At 36.5% G+C, this 14,800-nt stretch overlaps 1 protein-coding gene across 1 annotated transcript in view; it reads left to right on the forward strand.

Annotated features, from left to right (window-relative positions):
• The window catches only part of ankrd50l (ankyrin repeat domain 50-like), an 84,582-nt gene extending 72,935 nt beyond the window's left edge, over positions 1–11,647 (forward strand). Inside the window, exon 5 of the mRNA XM_039744019.1 lies at positions 3,266–11,647. The gene's annotated coding sequence lies outside the window, so the exon portion shown is untranslated. The remainder of the gene's footprint in view (positions 1–3,265) is intronic.
• Positions 11,648–14,800: the final 3,153 nt, after the last annotated feature.

A 14,800-nucleotide genomic window follows, 5' to 3' on the forward strand; every position in this document is an offset into this window, starting at 1 on the left:
AGGTCATAAAATGATTTTTTCAAAATGTCACATATATTTGTCTCTTTTTTTTTTCGGTGCTGCGTTGACATCGTGCACCAGAAGGCGTGAGCTTATTGAGTGCAAGAAGGAGCACGCACAAGGCCAGTTGCTGTGTGCTATAACACGCTTGACTTTGGTGGTGATCAACGCACATGTACTGTACAAGGCTTGCATGGGGGCCACTGAGAAAAGAAGAGGGCTCATGGCTCACCTTGCAGAGGAGCTTCGTCGTCACTTCTTACAAGAAAAGGCGATGGATAAAGCAAAAGGGGATGCAACATCGACAAGCTTCTGTTCCAAGACCGCCGCTGCCCCAGCCCCTTCAGTGTAATAGTCACCACAGCACAGAGTGTGTACATTGCAACAGGTACACATGTTGTAAACATGGGTATGTGAGAACTGTTAGCATTTGAATCTGATGATTGCATATAGCGCGGAACTTACCTCTCTGTACTATTCTTTCCTCTGCATGTCCTGGAGTAAAAAAGAAACACCCCCATGCACCCAAAAGTACACACTGGCAAGATCGAAAAATAAAAAAACGCGGTCACTGGCATGTGAATGAATATGAATAAAATGAATAATCAGTGCCATAATCAGTGCCACAATGTTTTCCGAAATGTACTATACTGGTCATAAAATGAGTTATTCCAAATATCATATATACCCATGTTTTTTGGCAGTGATACTAATTCAGCATGAGCAGGAACACTCAATAAAACTGAATAAAAAAAATTCAAATGACAGTGAGATACGATGAAGGCAGATTCACCAGCGCTTGTATGTCAGCTTTTATCCCTCCAGATCAGAGTATTTCCTGTTCCATTGTCTCAAAACACCACTTATATCTACAGTTATTCCCAGTTTCAGAAAAAAAGTAACCGCGTCAAATCTGGGGCGGGTGTTGGGTGTTGTATCGTGATCGTGACTGAGAGAATAAAAGTGAATACTATACAAGTACTATAAATTTACACCAGTTGTTACAGGCACAAATCAAATGTGTGTTTTTATTGTATAATAACAATAAAAGCAGCTAACTGCTGAAAATGGTCAGTTTACCAGGGAGCCAGTTTCGAACTCACAGCCTCCAGATTAAGTCCGTAGATCTTACCGCTACACCACAGAAGCTGTCATATTATACTTGCACCTTTTGTGAAAGTATTTATTTGATATTTGGCCATCAGCCTTCACACATTACACAGTTCATGTCCTACATGTTGTTATTTATTACTAAAACATGAAAAATGTTTCTATTTTAATGTTGTGTTTGCACAGATTGTTGTAGACACAAAACATGCATCAAATTATTTCCCCTTACAATTCTGGGAAGCTCACTCCTAGATAATCAATCAAGGCAGGAACTTTGGAGAACTTCTTGCCTGTTCCGAGGCGGGGGGTGTTATAGCAGGTTGCTTGGGTTTATTGGCACATTTAGAAGACAAAAGGCGCTGATGGAGAGGTGGAAAGGGATTTAAGATGTGCCGGATTTACAAGTTTTTTCGTTGGCTCTGGTAATCCTAGTGTTAAGGTAAAAAATAACATCATATTCGTGATCCCTGAAATAGTCTGAATCAATACCCCATTTGCTTATTTTTTAACTTTCTATGTGTGGCCAAGGACTAGAACCACTGGTAAAGATTCAGATATCTAAAATATTATCTTCATAATCCTCGTCCTCAAAGTAGCATATAACGACACTCCACATGGCTATATAACCAGTCCCCATTTTTATCAATATTTTTGTGAAAAGGTGCAACTTTAACCCCTTGTATCCCATTAGAGGGTGAACCCCTGGGGTCAATTGATGTGGCATGCACAACTTCAAGTTTTTCTGATCATTTTTGCTGATTTCATAGAATATGTAAACACAATATATAATAAGAACAAGTTACATGATAAAGCAGAAAAATGGAGCTTTGTTTATTTAGAATCTGAGCAATTTAAATAAGGCACACAATTGAGCTGTTCCTGCCATCAAAGTGTTAAGAAATGATTACAATTTTTGTGCTGCATTCTTCCAGCTATTAATCTGATTTTATTTGCATTCTAGTAAATACATATTTTGGATAAATACGATAGATGAACCTGTAATTATAGTGATATTAGTTGGTCCTGGTATTCTTCTTCTGCAATAGGTTTAAATTAAGCTTGTCGTCTTTCTGTGGGACAAATGGTTCAACAGCTCAATTCTTACTTTTTCATCCATTTCTAAGCATTCTTGCTATATAGATAGTACTCTTTGTAAATATTTTGGAAGTTCCATACATCAGCTATATACCTGTAAGCTTTGTAAGGAGAGTTTGCACTTTTAAGTGACAACCATTCCAAGCTTTGTGCCTAAAACATTTTTTCTTGTTTTCTTCCAAGTGAACATTTTTCTTGAGTGAACATGTATACATCCGTGTTGTTCTCCAGGATGTGCATCCTTTGTTGGCACCTGCAGCTTTGACAAAAACAAAAAAGCAAGTTTCAAAAATGTAATGGCCAAGTTCCATATGCTGATAAATCTGGCCTTGTTTAGCATTTAATTTGGATATGTTTCATGTATAAATTGTTACTTTATAAATTTGCTATAATATGAAATTGTGTTCAAAAGTTAATCATCTTCTCTAAAATGAAAAAGAAATATATCTTGTTCGCACTGGTGCTTCACATAGTAGTCAGGGGGGCATGGAGGAAAAGCTTAAAAACTTTCAAATATACCCATTTTCCAAACCAAAACAGTTGCTCAGTATTGATCCACATCTTGAAGTTACACACTCATTGTAACAAAAGACACAACGTTTTGAGATTCGGCCATTTTTGCTTCAGTCATTTTAAAAGAAGACCAGCTGTGTATGATAGTTCAGCACTTAGTCTTCCTATGCGACAACCATTCATCCCCCTGGGTGATGGGTTCCTCTCAGAAGAGCAAATCACAGTAACAACTTTGTGCCACATTGTTTGTTTTCTTTTGATTTAATTCTGTATTCATTTAAGAATTTGCAAAAGCGAATAGAAAATGTATCCTCACCACTGAAATATGTGCTTTAATTGCCTTGTGCATGAACATCATGCTGTCCCACTGAGATGCTTCATAATGTCTTAATAATTTCCCTCCCACATCTAAATAAATGCTAGGCATAAAATACTGACCTGAGCCACAATGGGTGTAATGTTTTAGTCCTGTGTCCTCACACCTTTTGTTTTCATGATGTGTCTGCATGTAGTTAACCTTTTTCTCTTTTTTTTTTTTTACTTGCAGGCTTATGCAAGTCTGGTGAAGCTATTTTCTACTTTGGTTCAGTGCTCAAATGGGGGATGATTGTACCAAATTATGCTCATACCTTACTCCAGTATCAAGGACAATCAGAATCTTCTTGTTTACCTTCTTCCCCCTGGCAGAGGGGAGGAATGTTAGAACCTTGGATATCCATGGGGCTTACACGTGTAGTTTTTCTGAGAGGCACTTAAAACTGTATGCTGTGTCTCATGTTTACATTTCATTTATATCCTTTATCTCAAGCACAGGGTTCAGCAGTTTCCTGCCAAAAAGCACTGTGCCCCTTTTGTACAGTCAAGGTATTTAGCCTTAATTTAACATGCCGTTTTCATCCTAACCTATGAATGTGGGATTTCACTGTATATGCCATTGTGTGTGTTTAAAAAAAAAAAAAAAAAATGTGGGGTATGACTTGGGTATTTGGGTGACAGCTTTCATTTTGCAAAATAATCCTGACACAAAAGGTCTTTTGTTTGTACTCTGTTGGTATATTTAAGCTTATGGCCACATTTATAAACTTTAATTTTTGGCTTTTGCAAATATTTCAAAAAAAGCATTAGCATTAAAATGACAGTGTCAGAATGGAGGCTTAAATAATATGCCAGCAAACTGTGAAAGCAGACCAGGAAAACTTTGTATGAAAGATTGACCTAAATTTATCATGCACAAAATGCATAAAAGTGATTGCATAATGAATATGTTTCATAAGAAACAATATTTTGCTTCTCCCGTAGCATTTTAAAAATGTAAATTATATTGTGCAAATAGAAGAGTGACCTAAATCCTGGTGAGTGTGCTACTGGTGTCCATTTTACAGTCATAATATTACAGTATGTTACATTAATATTGTAAGTAAAAAGCACCAGAGCCTGTTATCCTGTATTGCACTTACATCTGCTTCAGCCCTTTGTCATTGCTATGGGCTGAATAAGCAGAAGCCTTATTAGACAGTAATGCATTATGGTCTGTATAACAAGTATCAAGTGATGTCAGCATTGAATGCAGAGAATATAGCCTTAAGAGAAAGAGAGACTTTTTTTTTGTCCCCATCATGGCAAGACTTAAATGTAGACCTAAAGTACTTTTAGTTTTTTTGCATGACAGTTATTTGCATTAAATTATACTGTATATCCCCTGCATTGTAGGGGTGACTGCTTGAATTCAGTTTGCATGAAAACATCTGCTTGGTGCACAGATATTTTAGGTTAATATGGACTGCACAATTATTACTTCATGAGAGGGAACAATTATTTGTTAAAAAGGATAACATATTTTAAGTAGAATATATAATAGACAATATAACCAAGCAATCCAATATACTGTAATCCAAATTATGATTTTTTTTTTTGGTCTCTCTTCATTACCCAAGTAAACTAAACATTTTAAGTCCTTATGGCGAAGAGGGCAGAGGCTATTGTGTTCATCTTGTTTATGACAAATAAGATCACAAATGCTCATGTAGAGTGATTACTAAATGCACATTCAATGAGTTTTTTTCTGGCACAATTCTATTATTTGCACCATATGTAAGATTGTATATAATAAAGTAATGGCTGGCCTTAAACTGTAATGTTGTAAAATTAATGTTCATTAAGTATGTGAGCACTAACTTAAATATATTTATGTTAATTTTTTATACATGCATTCTGATAAGTGCTTGGATATGACAGTAGCAAGATAATCCTTTTCATTTATCCTTACTGTATTAAAATTTATACATTAGGGTTTGTCAAATCATTTTTCCTATCAGTGTGGTGTAGTGAAATGGAACATCCTCTGATTACAGTTATTTCATATTTCTTTTTGTTAATGGAAATGTTTGTTGATACCCTTCTAAGTACAAGGTTGTATGAACATTTTATTGCACTTTATTCAGGGTTAAATTTAAGACAGATTTTTGTGCCTTTTAAGGTATATTTCTACTTCTTGATTGAATGATACTTGATCTTTTTATTATTAATATTTCTTTGTTACCATTTTTATGTACCTTTTGGCCCTCAGATGTTTATTTTATTATTTGGTTTTGTGTTACTTTCCCCTTAGTAGTCTTAGCATGAATATCTGAGACACTTGGTGATTTAAAAACAAAAAAATGCAATGAGAGAATGAGGATGAGAGAACAATTTGGTTAAATGGATAATAAACTTTATATGTTAAATTGTTGCATTGTATAATCAAAATTATTTTATGTGGAAAACAAATGTGGAAACATCAAGGTTATAACCACTATGCAGATCTTATTATTGCAATTTTTTTTATATTTTAAGTACATATAATTATGTGAAAATTGCCTACTCCAGAAAAGCACTTTTTCATTAGCAATTGATGTATAGTATGTGCAAATAATTCTTTATTCTCACCACTGAAAAGCACATGAAATGAGGCAGTTTTGCATTAGCTCGATCAAATATTTAGGAAGTATTCTTTGGAGACCTGTTGTTTTGAGATTTGTTTTTATACTGTAGAAGATGTTATGTGTTTGTGTATGTTGTTGTTTTTTTTGTTTTTTTTTAACTACAGTATAATGAACATGAATGATTTAATGATCTTTTTAAATTCAAGACTGTTGCTCTTTGGCCATTGTTAAAAACATGGCATGGTCTCCCATTATTTAGCCCCTTGGTTTCATTTAAGCATACTTTTTTTTTTTTTTAAGGGAGAACAGGTATACTATTATTGAACAATTTTTCCCAATATGATTGAAAAATATAAAATTAAATATTGCTTATTTTGCCGAATACTGGCCCTATTTGAGAAGGAAATAAATGTTTTGGTTAATTTTAAAAAAGAAAGAAAAAACGTTTTTTGATTTTGATGTTGTTAAACTACAGCCTCCCATATGCCTTCCTTTTTTTGAAGGTAAATACAAAAGATTGATTCTGCTAGCAAATAGTAATTCTGGCATGGTTTTATAATATCTCTGACACTGATAATAGAAAATATGGTGGTTTTGTGGAGCTTTTGTAGTAAAATAATGAGGTCAGACAAATAATGCAAATATTCCTAATAAAGCTTATGTTCAATCATGGCCACACTGCCTTTACTTCAGAAAGTTGATGTTATCCCTTGTTGTTTTTCTTGCACCGGCTGTTATCTCAAGTTAAAATTCTGGTCATCATTTTGGATTATGCATGGTTTTAGTGTAAAATGTGTGTTTTTATGTTTGTGCATTAAGCCCACAACTTTAGCCCCTGGTTCTGGGCTGGGTACATTGCTCCCAATTGTAGGTTAGAATTCTGTTGCTTTCCAAGTGGTAGGCAGCTTTTTACCTCTGCCCTCACCAGCACAGATTACCCCTTTGATTTCATTGCTTAAATTCAATAAGTAACTAGATGACTGAAAATTATTTCTAGCTTAACAGTATGAAGAGTATTACAATTATGTTTTGCATGGTGTTAAAGTAGGCATTCATACATTATTTTGAAATGGGAAAATCTGGTACAGAATTATAAATGTTGCCTTTATAATATAAGCTGATTTACATCTACCTTGAGAATCTCTGGTGGCTTCACATTCCAACTCTTGCACACTAAAGTGCCTTAAAATATAAAATGATACTGCCTATCTCCAGCTAGGACTTTGGAAAATATCAGATTTATTTAACTTGCATCGTGTTTGCCTCATGTGAAGGTCAACTATATAAAGATCTGAAGACTTCATATATACAGAAAGAGCTCGCCATGTCAGTATTCCCATTTCAAAATGCCTCCTTTGATTATAACAAATACTGCTACTATACACCCTCAATTTCCAGTCATTCAGACAAACCTATCCAGTACCAGGTAGCACTCCCTTTGACTCTAGAATAGCCCTTTGAGTCACAAATTCAACAAGGTGCCTCAAATATTCCTAAACATTACTTTCCATTCTGTTCCTGTAGGTTTTTCATTCACATGTGTTGTGAACCTCTCATTCCAGCTTGACCCTATTTTAGATTAGCATATTGTTCAGGTAATTGGAAATGTAAGTCATGTTAATGTCCCATGTTCATGAATCAACCTGAAATGATGTGTGCTTTGTGGCATGGTGCATTGTCTCACAAGGAAGCATCCAAAGGTACCCAATAAAGGGATGCACATGGCCTCTAGCTGTGATTAGTTTCACTGTGGCATTTAAATGATACTCAACCGGTGTTGATGCCAAAGCCTGGCCTGATGTTATCTGTATCTACTCTAGTTGCAGGAGCAGTGCCAGCTAAGAATTTAGAGCCATTTTGCAGGACTTCTTCCTGTGCCATCCCCTTTGACCCAAAAATTGAAGTGCATTGTTTACCAGCCAAAACAACACTCTTCTTATGGTGTATTGAAGAGCTGCAAGTGATGGAATAGGCATTTGGAGCTGACAGATTAGGTCATCACATCATTTTGATGACACCACCACTCAAAAGCAAACCTAGAGTAGGTCTCAACATGGGAGACTTGAACTAAGCAATTAGATTTCCAGACTGCCCATACCGAGTCTTTGAAAGCCGTTCTAGCAGAATAATGCCACTCTAACACTATGGATAATAGCAGATGGAAGAGTTCTCACCACCAACTACTTTCATGTTGTGTAGGTCTAATATTTGAAGGGAGCAGAAAGAAACATGGCAGGAGTTGCTTTGCCATAAATACCCTAAGTGAAGCATTTGACTCGACCCCGAAAGGAGAGTCATCAAAGTTAGCCCCCTTTGAACAGTCTTCTGCTGTTCATAGGATCACATCAGTTGTACTCAAGAATAAAGCTTACCATCCAAGAACAGAGGAGGACTTGCCATTTAAGTAGATGTCATAAAATAACCTTGCTTTTCTTGTAGCAGCCGCTACAAAAATCAAGTGGATTCATCATCAATAAGAGCACAATTCTAAAAGGTGCATGGCCTCCTGTACCAGTGCATTTTGATCCCACATAAGATTTCGACACGCACATTCTTTCTAAGCATCCTCAAGTCTATGGTACACAAACTGTTTACTGCACTTAGACTACTAAGAAAGATGGTTCCTGTTCTGCAGTACGCCTCGTCTATCATCTGCCACCTGGGTAAAAGCACAAACACACTGCCTAGGAGAACAGCTTTATAAAAAGTTGGGGCATGCTGTGGTACCCCATGTTACAAAGAAAATTAAAAAGCACCTGGCCCTGATGTAAAGTGAAAGTAGGTTGGCACTTAACTTGTGCACTGGTTTGATTGTGAAAAGGGTGAGCGTTAATTAGCAGGAGGTAGTTAAAGCACCAGGTTAGCAGTAGATACAGGAAATCACAGATTGAACCTTAAGTGGCAAGAGAGCTTTGTGGAGAAAAGAAAGTATTAAGTGACAGGAGAACAAGGACAGAGCAGTAAGGAACGTTCTGCGTTGAACAGAGGAGCTGTCCGCAGCAGGAGAGCAATGGACAAAAGAGTTCTGGAATCTAAGGAAAGCTGTCAGGAGATGGTCACATCTGCTGAGCATTTTTAAAGTAGCAGTGAGGATGTGATAACTTTCAGAAGGGTTCAGCCCTGGGAGGAAAGTGTTTTGAGCTTAGCCGCATGCAAAGCCAGAGAAGCTGTGCTATGGGTGAGTCTGGAGCAACAGTGGCTGTGTGGCAAGTTGCTGGGGTGTTTCCTGAGATCCAGAGGATGAAGGGTCCAAGAGTGTGATTATTCAAACTATGTGCGCGAGGCAGTTTACCAGGGTGCATGTCTGGTGGGATCTTGAAGAAGTACTGAACTTACATGTGGGTTCTCTGTTTTGTGAGGCTCTCTGGAGAAATGCTTGCATGGTTTGACTGCTCAATTAAATCACTCTGTAGGTTTTAACTTTATTTAAGATTTTAATTTGCTCTGACATCTTCCTTAAACATATTTGTTTACACATAAATAAATCTGCCCATTTACACTGTTTTGTGTTAAGAAAACTGTTGTGTCCCAGAGCGATTTGCCTAGTCCATCCTTGGTATTTACTTTCAGTGTTCCAGAAGATGGAAGATGCCCATGGCATCACACATACAGGTACACACTTGTAGCTAGGACTGCAAAACTTGAAGAAACTGAAACATTAGGAGTGAAACTAGTGTAACACTAAAAAAAAAAAAACTACTTGAGATAACTTGTGAAGTACAAGAATAGGAAATCTTCAAACTAGAGATGGTTTATTTAAGGTCATTTGATTAGCAAATTACCCAGTATTCTATGAAATAGAATTAGCAAGGCAGACATTTTTGAAGGATGTCTGCTTCAAGCACCTGATCTTGTAGTTTGCTGAAGAAGTCTTTGTCATTCTATCTTGAGTGCTTTTCTCTACAATTCCAATTGTGCGTTTGAGTCAGCATCAGAAATAATTGGGGGGAAAGAGCAAACATGGCCCCAAAGCAAGCAATTTTGCCTCAGAAAATGCTGACAGAGTGACATCGACAAGCTGATTGGAGCAGCGCCAACTGTTCTGCCTGCACTGTACTAGTCCCTGGTGTTGAAGTGGGAGTCAAATATAAAAACCAGTCAATCTGTACTTGTCCTCGCCTTTGGTCATGAGCTCTGTAGGTAATACGATCAAAAGTACAAGCGTCAGAAATAAGGTTTCTTAGCAGGGTGGTTGGGCTGACACTGCATGATAGGGTGAGAAGCTCTGCAATGTTGGAGACCCTCAGAGGAGAAAAGCCAGTTGAGGTGGCTTGGAAATGTATGGATTCCCCCTGAATCCCAGCTGGCTCTCCCTGGAGCTGCTTAAGGCTAATCCCGCTGAATGGAAACCTTATAGCAGACTTCAGGAAATGCTGGAAGGATTATATTTTTTGGATGGCTTGCAAATGCCTGAAAATTTCCCAGGAAGATTTGGGATCCTAATCAGGGAAAGTGGTCAAGGAGATGAGATATTAATGTCACTAAAACTTGTGTTTCCCTCAATGTTAGCTTTTTTAAAACCGTTGGCCAAACCACTGTTTGGCTGCATGATGGTTCTTATTTATAAAGTGGACTGCTTTGTTGGCTGAGTGACCACTGACTATTGAACAAGTCAGTCAACCAGTCACTGGTGTGAAAAAGTTTTCTGAATTTTCCTCACGGTAGTGCCAGTGAAAAACATTGAAAACCTAAAAAATATGCAATACCAACAGACCAAGCAGCATGTGGAAATGGTTAATGTCTGATGATGGTTTTTGAGTGAGTTTGTTGAATTTGCTGGCTAATTATCAAAAATATTGATAATAAGTACTGTTTGGAAATTTTCAGTAGTGGGTCTAAAAGTGTGGTCCACAAGGGTTTGCAATGTGACTTTTTAAAGTGCTCAGCTATATTGGTCTGCTATATAGACATTTATTTATAACTGCCAGACTGCTGTGCAACATCTGCACTGTAACATGAACAGAGATCCATGAGGAACAGTAATACTACCGTGGCACACATCATTTGAATCTCTTGTGAACAGTTGTTAGCTTTGAAATGTGTGAGCACATGGAGGAAGTTAACAAACAGCAAATTAATGGGGTTCATGAACAAGTGACTATTTTTAATTAATGAATTGAAAACTGTATGCCTTCTTTTGCTTGTTTTCACTTGTAGCTGCATTTCTCGAACCATAACTCTTTGAATAAGCTGTATGCTGATAAAGTTACCAGTATTATAGATATATGTCTTGCCATATACTATAGTAAGGGTCCTGAAATTTAAAAACCGTGGTTAGCTATTTAAAACTATGGCACAATTTCTACTTTTTCTTCAAATGTAAATTTTACATTTTAATCTTTTTTTTTTAAATGTAGAATAATTAAAACAAAAAAAGGACAGCTAATTAAACAATTAGATCAATTAGAAGTAAAATGATTGTGAAAGTGACTGGAACAAAAGCCTGCAGCCCAAGTGGGCCCCCAGGACTGAAACCTGGTTGCTTTCACCACCATTTGTGCTATTCATGAAGTTGTGGGTACAGAAGAATATTTCAAATGAAACAGAAGAGGAAACGTGAAGGGCCAACAGTTACTAGGCTGCCTGTTGCTATCCCACCTTCATGGCTGAAGGGTTTTTATGGATCAATGGCTGAAACCCAGGGATTTGAAATGCAAATCCAGTATCAATGGATTAGTGTGTGTGTGGTTTTTTTCACCCGCACATAAATACTTTTAGCAAAATAAATGTGGTACTTGTGCAGTGAAATTAAGCTAACAAGTAACTTTTGGCTCTGATGGTCTGCTGTATGTTTGATCTTTGCAAACTGGTACCTGCCCTGAACTCCTTTTAAACACCACTGACTTCTGAAAAACAGGGTTTTTATTGTAATTATTTGCTTATGCTTTGATTTAATTTAGTAAAAATGAATGGAAAGTGAATCTATACACTGCTTAATTTGATATAATTCTGATATTGATGAGACTGATCAATTTTCCTATTCTAATAAAGTGAAATGTTATTTTCTATATTTTGCAAAATGTCCTATTTGTTTATAAAATGCTCTTAGATTTCAGTCAGTGGGGGCCTTTTTTCCTGAAGAGAAATAGTAACAATGGTCTATTATTTAATGACAGAAATTAGTTTTTCATGTAGGAGCTTTGAAAAAAAAGTCATGGTGTGAAACTGCATAGCGATTGCTGTATAAATTAGCAGAAAAGGACAGACTTGAGACATTGCTGTATTGTATTGTGCTGGTAGACGAACTCAAAACTCCAAGAACCATCATAGCAGGGAGGTGACAGGCTGGCCATGCTTGGGGGGCACTCCATACAGCCACATTGCTTCTTTGGATCCAAGTTCTTCACCGAGTGGTGACACTTGTCCACTTTTTAATGGCTGCACAGTTTCATGCCACCATTTTTTTCCCCCCAAAGGTCCCACATGAATGAGTCCTTCAGGTTAATGAAGTTTATTTAACCTGTTCATTCCGTAAGGTGGAGCTGCATGTCACATCGATGTTCCCATAGTCACTTAGACCTATTTTTTCACTTAAGCTTTATGAGTGTTTTATGCTTAATCTAAAGATACAGCTATATTTTATGGTAAAATAAGTAGAAGATATTCTTTATAATTCTATTTGAAGGAGTGAGATATTCTCATAGGCTTTGTTCAGTTCATTCAAAGAGGCTCATCTGTTTTGGGCTTGTCTCTTTGCAGCAAACAGTTAAATAACTGGAGTCGCAGCATCATGGCTGCAGGTTCATGTATTCTCACCAATTCTCTGCCTGGACTCTACTAGTGTGCATTTCTGTTGTCAAGACATGGGCTGATGCTTACGTTCAAAGGAGCCATGTCCATGCCACTGTGACTACCCTCATTCACTATTAGAACAATATGTAAAGATTGGGCCAATGAGAACATTGATTTTTGTGATATAGAAAATAAGGAACAATAAGCCACTTTTTTTTCGATAAACTTCACTTTTTTCTTTTCCATTTCTATCCAAATAATGTAATCTAAAGAGATTCTTCATGATGAACACAGCGGTGTTGATGGGACCAATCAGCAGAAAAGGACAGGGCCTTCAGGAAGGATGCAGACCCTTTCACTTTTTCTTTTTTTTTCTTTCAGAGTTTTCTCTGAGACACTCCTTTGTTGTCTTTGCTTTGTACTGGGTTCATTGTCCTGTTGGACGTGAGCCTTCAGCCCAATCCAAGGTCCAGAGCAGGTTATTTGCTATGGATATCTCTGCACTTGGTCTGTTCAGCTTACCCTAAACCTGGTCTAGTCTCCCAGTTCCTCCTAGTGAAAAACAACCCCAGAGCATGATGCCAGCACCTCCATGTTTCACTGTTGTAAAGGTATTGAGTAGGTGATGAGTGGTGCCTGACAGGATGTTCATCTTGGTTTTATTAGACCAGAGATTTTCACAGTCTGAGAGTCCTTTAGGTGCCTTTTTACAAACTTCAAGTGGCCACTGTCATAAGCCCAGATCTGTCAACAATGGTGTACCTAGTACATTGCATCCCCCACCCCCTAATAATAAGGAAAAGAACTATAAAGACTTCAATAAAAAGTTTACTGACATGTAGGTATAATTAATTAGGGTATTAAATCTCAGCCCTGACTCCCTCAAGTTGTTCAAGAAGCGTGTCAAAGACTCACTGGTTTAGGGAATTTTGTAAATCTGGGAATTGTAACTTGCTTGTATTTTGTTCTGAGTCCTTCATTTGTAGAATTCAATTCTGCACTCTTGTCCAGTAGCATTTGTTTCCCAGACTGGTGTTGCTTGATGATGTTGACTTCTCTTGTAAGTCGCTTTAGATAAATATGTCTGCTAAGTAAATACATGTAACTGTTAATTGAAATAAGTTTTTGTATGTCAAATGTTTAACTTTTTAGTTTTTGTAAACACATTTTCAGAAACATGAACAGATGACTTAAAATTAAAACAATGGGTAAAATATTTGTAGGTTATTTATTTATTTAATTCAATGGGCTTTTAATTACTGTTGAGTGGGCACCTCCTGAGAAGTGGATGCTTTGTTTTATTTGCTATTTTCATTAATGTGTATGGTAATATTAATGACAGAAAGTTGAATTGTTATTACATCAAGTCAATTTAGTATTTTCTATTCTATTTTCACATGGTATAATTTACAATTTATAAAAGTAACTATAATATCTCACAAAATGTAGAAAATCTGTGTTAACTATATTCTCATGTTCATGTCCACAACTGATAACCTGAATATCAAAATCAAAATGTTTCTCATAAATGCCTGTCATCTAGGAAAACTTAATTCCACAGTCACAATAGAAGTTTTTTTCTTTCTGGGTCATTCCATGTCAAATCAACCAATGGCCCATGCACTTTGGACTCAAAAATTATGTAAAAATAACCAAGTTAGTCCCGTGTTAGTCAGGAGACATATTGTAATTTTTTTGATGTAAGATCAATGCTTTCCAAGTTACAGCCAGTTTGCTGAGGGAACGGCATGTTGATTTTATCCAGCCTCATTTATTCATCAAATTTGACAAGTCAATAGCTCAAGAACTAAACTACAGAGCAAGCTCAGACTTTGCACACTGATACAGTAATTGGTATAATGTGTGATGAAATTAAAACATTTGGTCAAGATGACCCTGCATGGTCATATCCTTGAAATTGAGAAAAAAATAATTAGAAGTTTTGACTTGGCTATGTTTAGGCCTTAGAAACAGATATTTGTAACCAAAAGAGATGTTTGATTTTTTTTCTTTATTCAGATAACTATATAGGCTTTCTGAAAAAGGAATAATCAGAAAAGTAACAATATCAGGGTTTGAACAGCAGACTTCTCAAATCCAAAAAATCATTTTGGATTTCATTTTTACAGCACTCTAATGTCATGTGGGAATGTGCAGATAATTTTTAAAAATAATGTTTTTTATTCTACATTCTCCCTTCTTAAAACACAAACCTTACTTTTCTTTACAAATCTTTAATGTTTATTTTCCATTCTAAACATATAGTAGGCTGAATGCGCCATATTTCAATAATAGTAATCATTGAGTTTTCAGTCAGTAAGTTATCAAAATATCAAACCTTTGTTCATATCAAAAGATGATGTCCAATCTTATGTTGCTGAATAGAGATTGCCAAAATTTTGGCTTCATGGCCAAAAGAGTACGTGGTA

This window comes from Polypterus senegalus, chromosome 2 (genome assembly GCF_016835505.1).
Source record: "Polypterus senegalus isolate Bchr_013 chromosome 2, ASM1683550v1, whole genome shotgun sequence".
Classification (NCBI taxonomy): Eukaryota; Metazoa; Chordata; class Cladistia; order Polypteriformes; family Polypteridae; genus Polypterus; species Polypterus senegalus.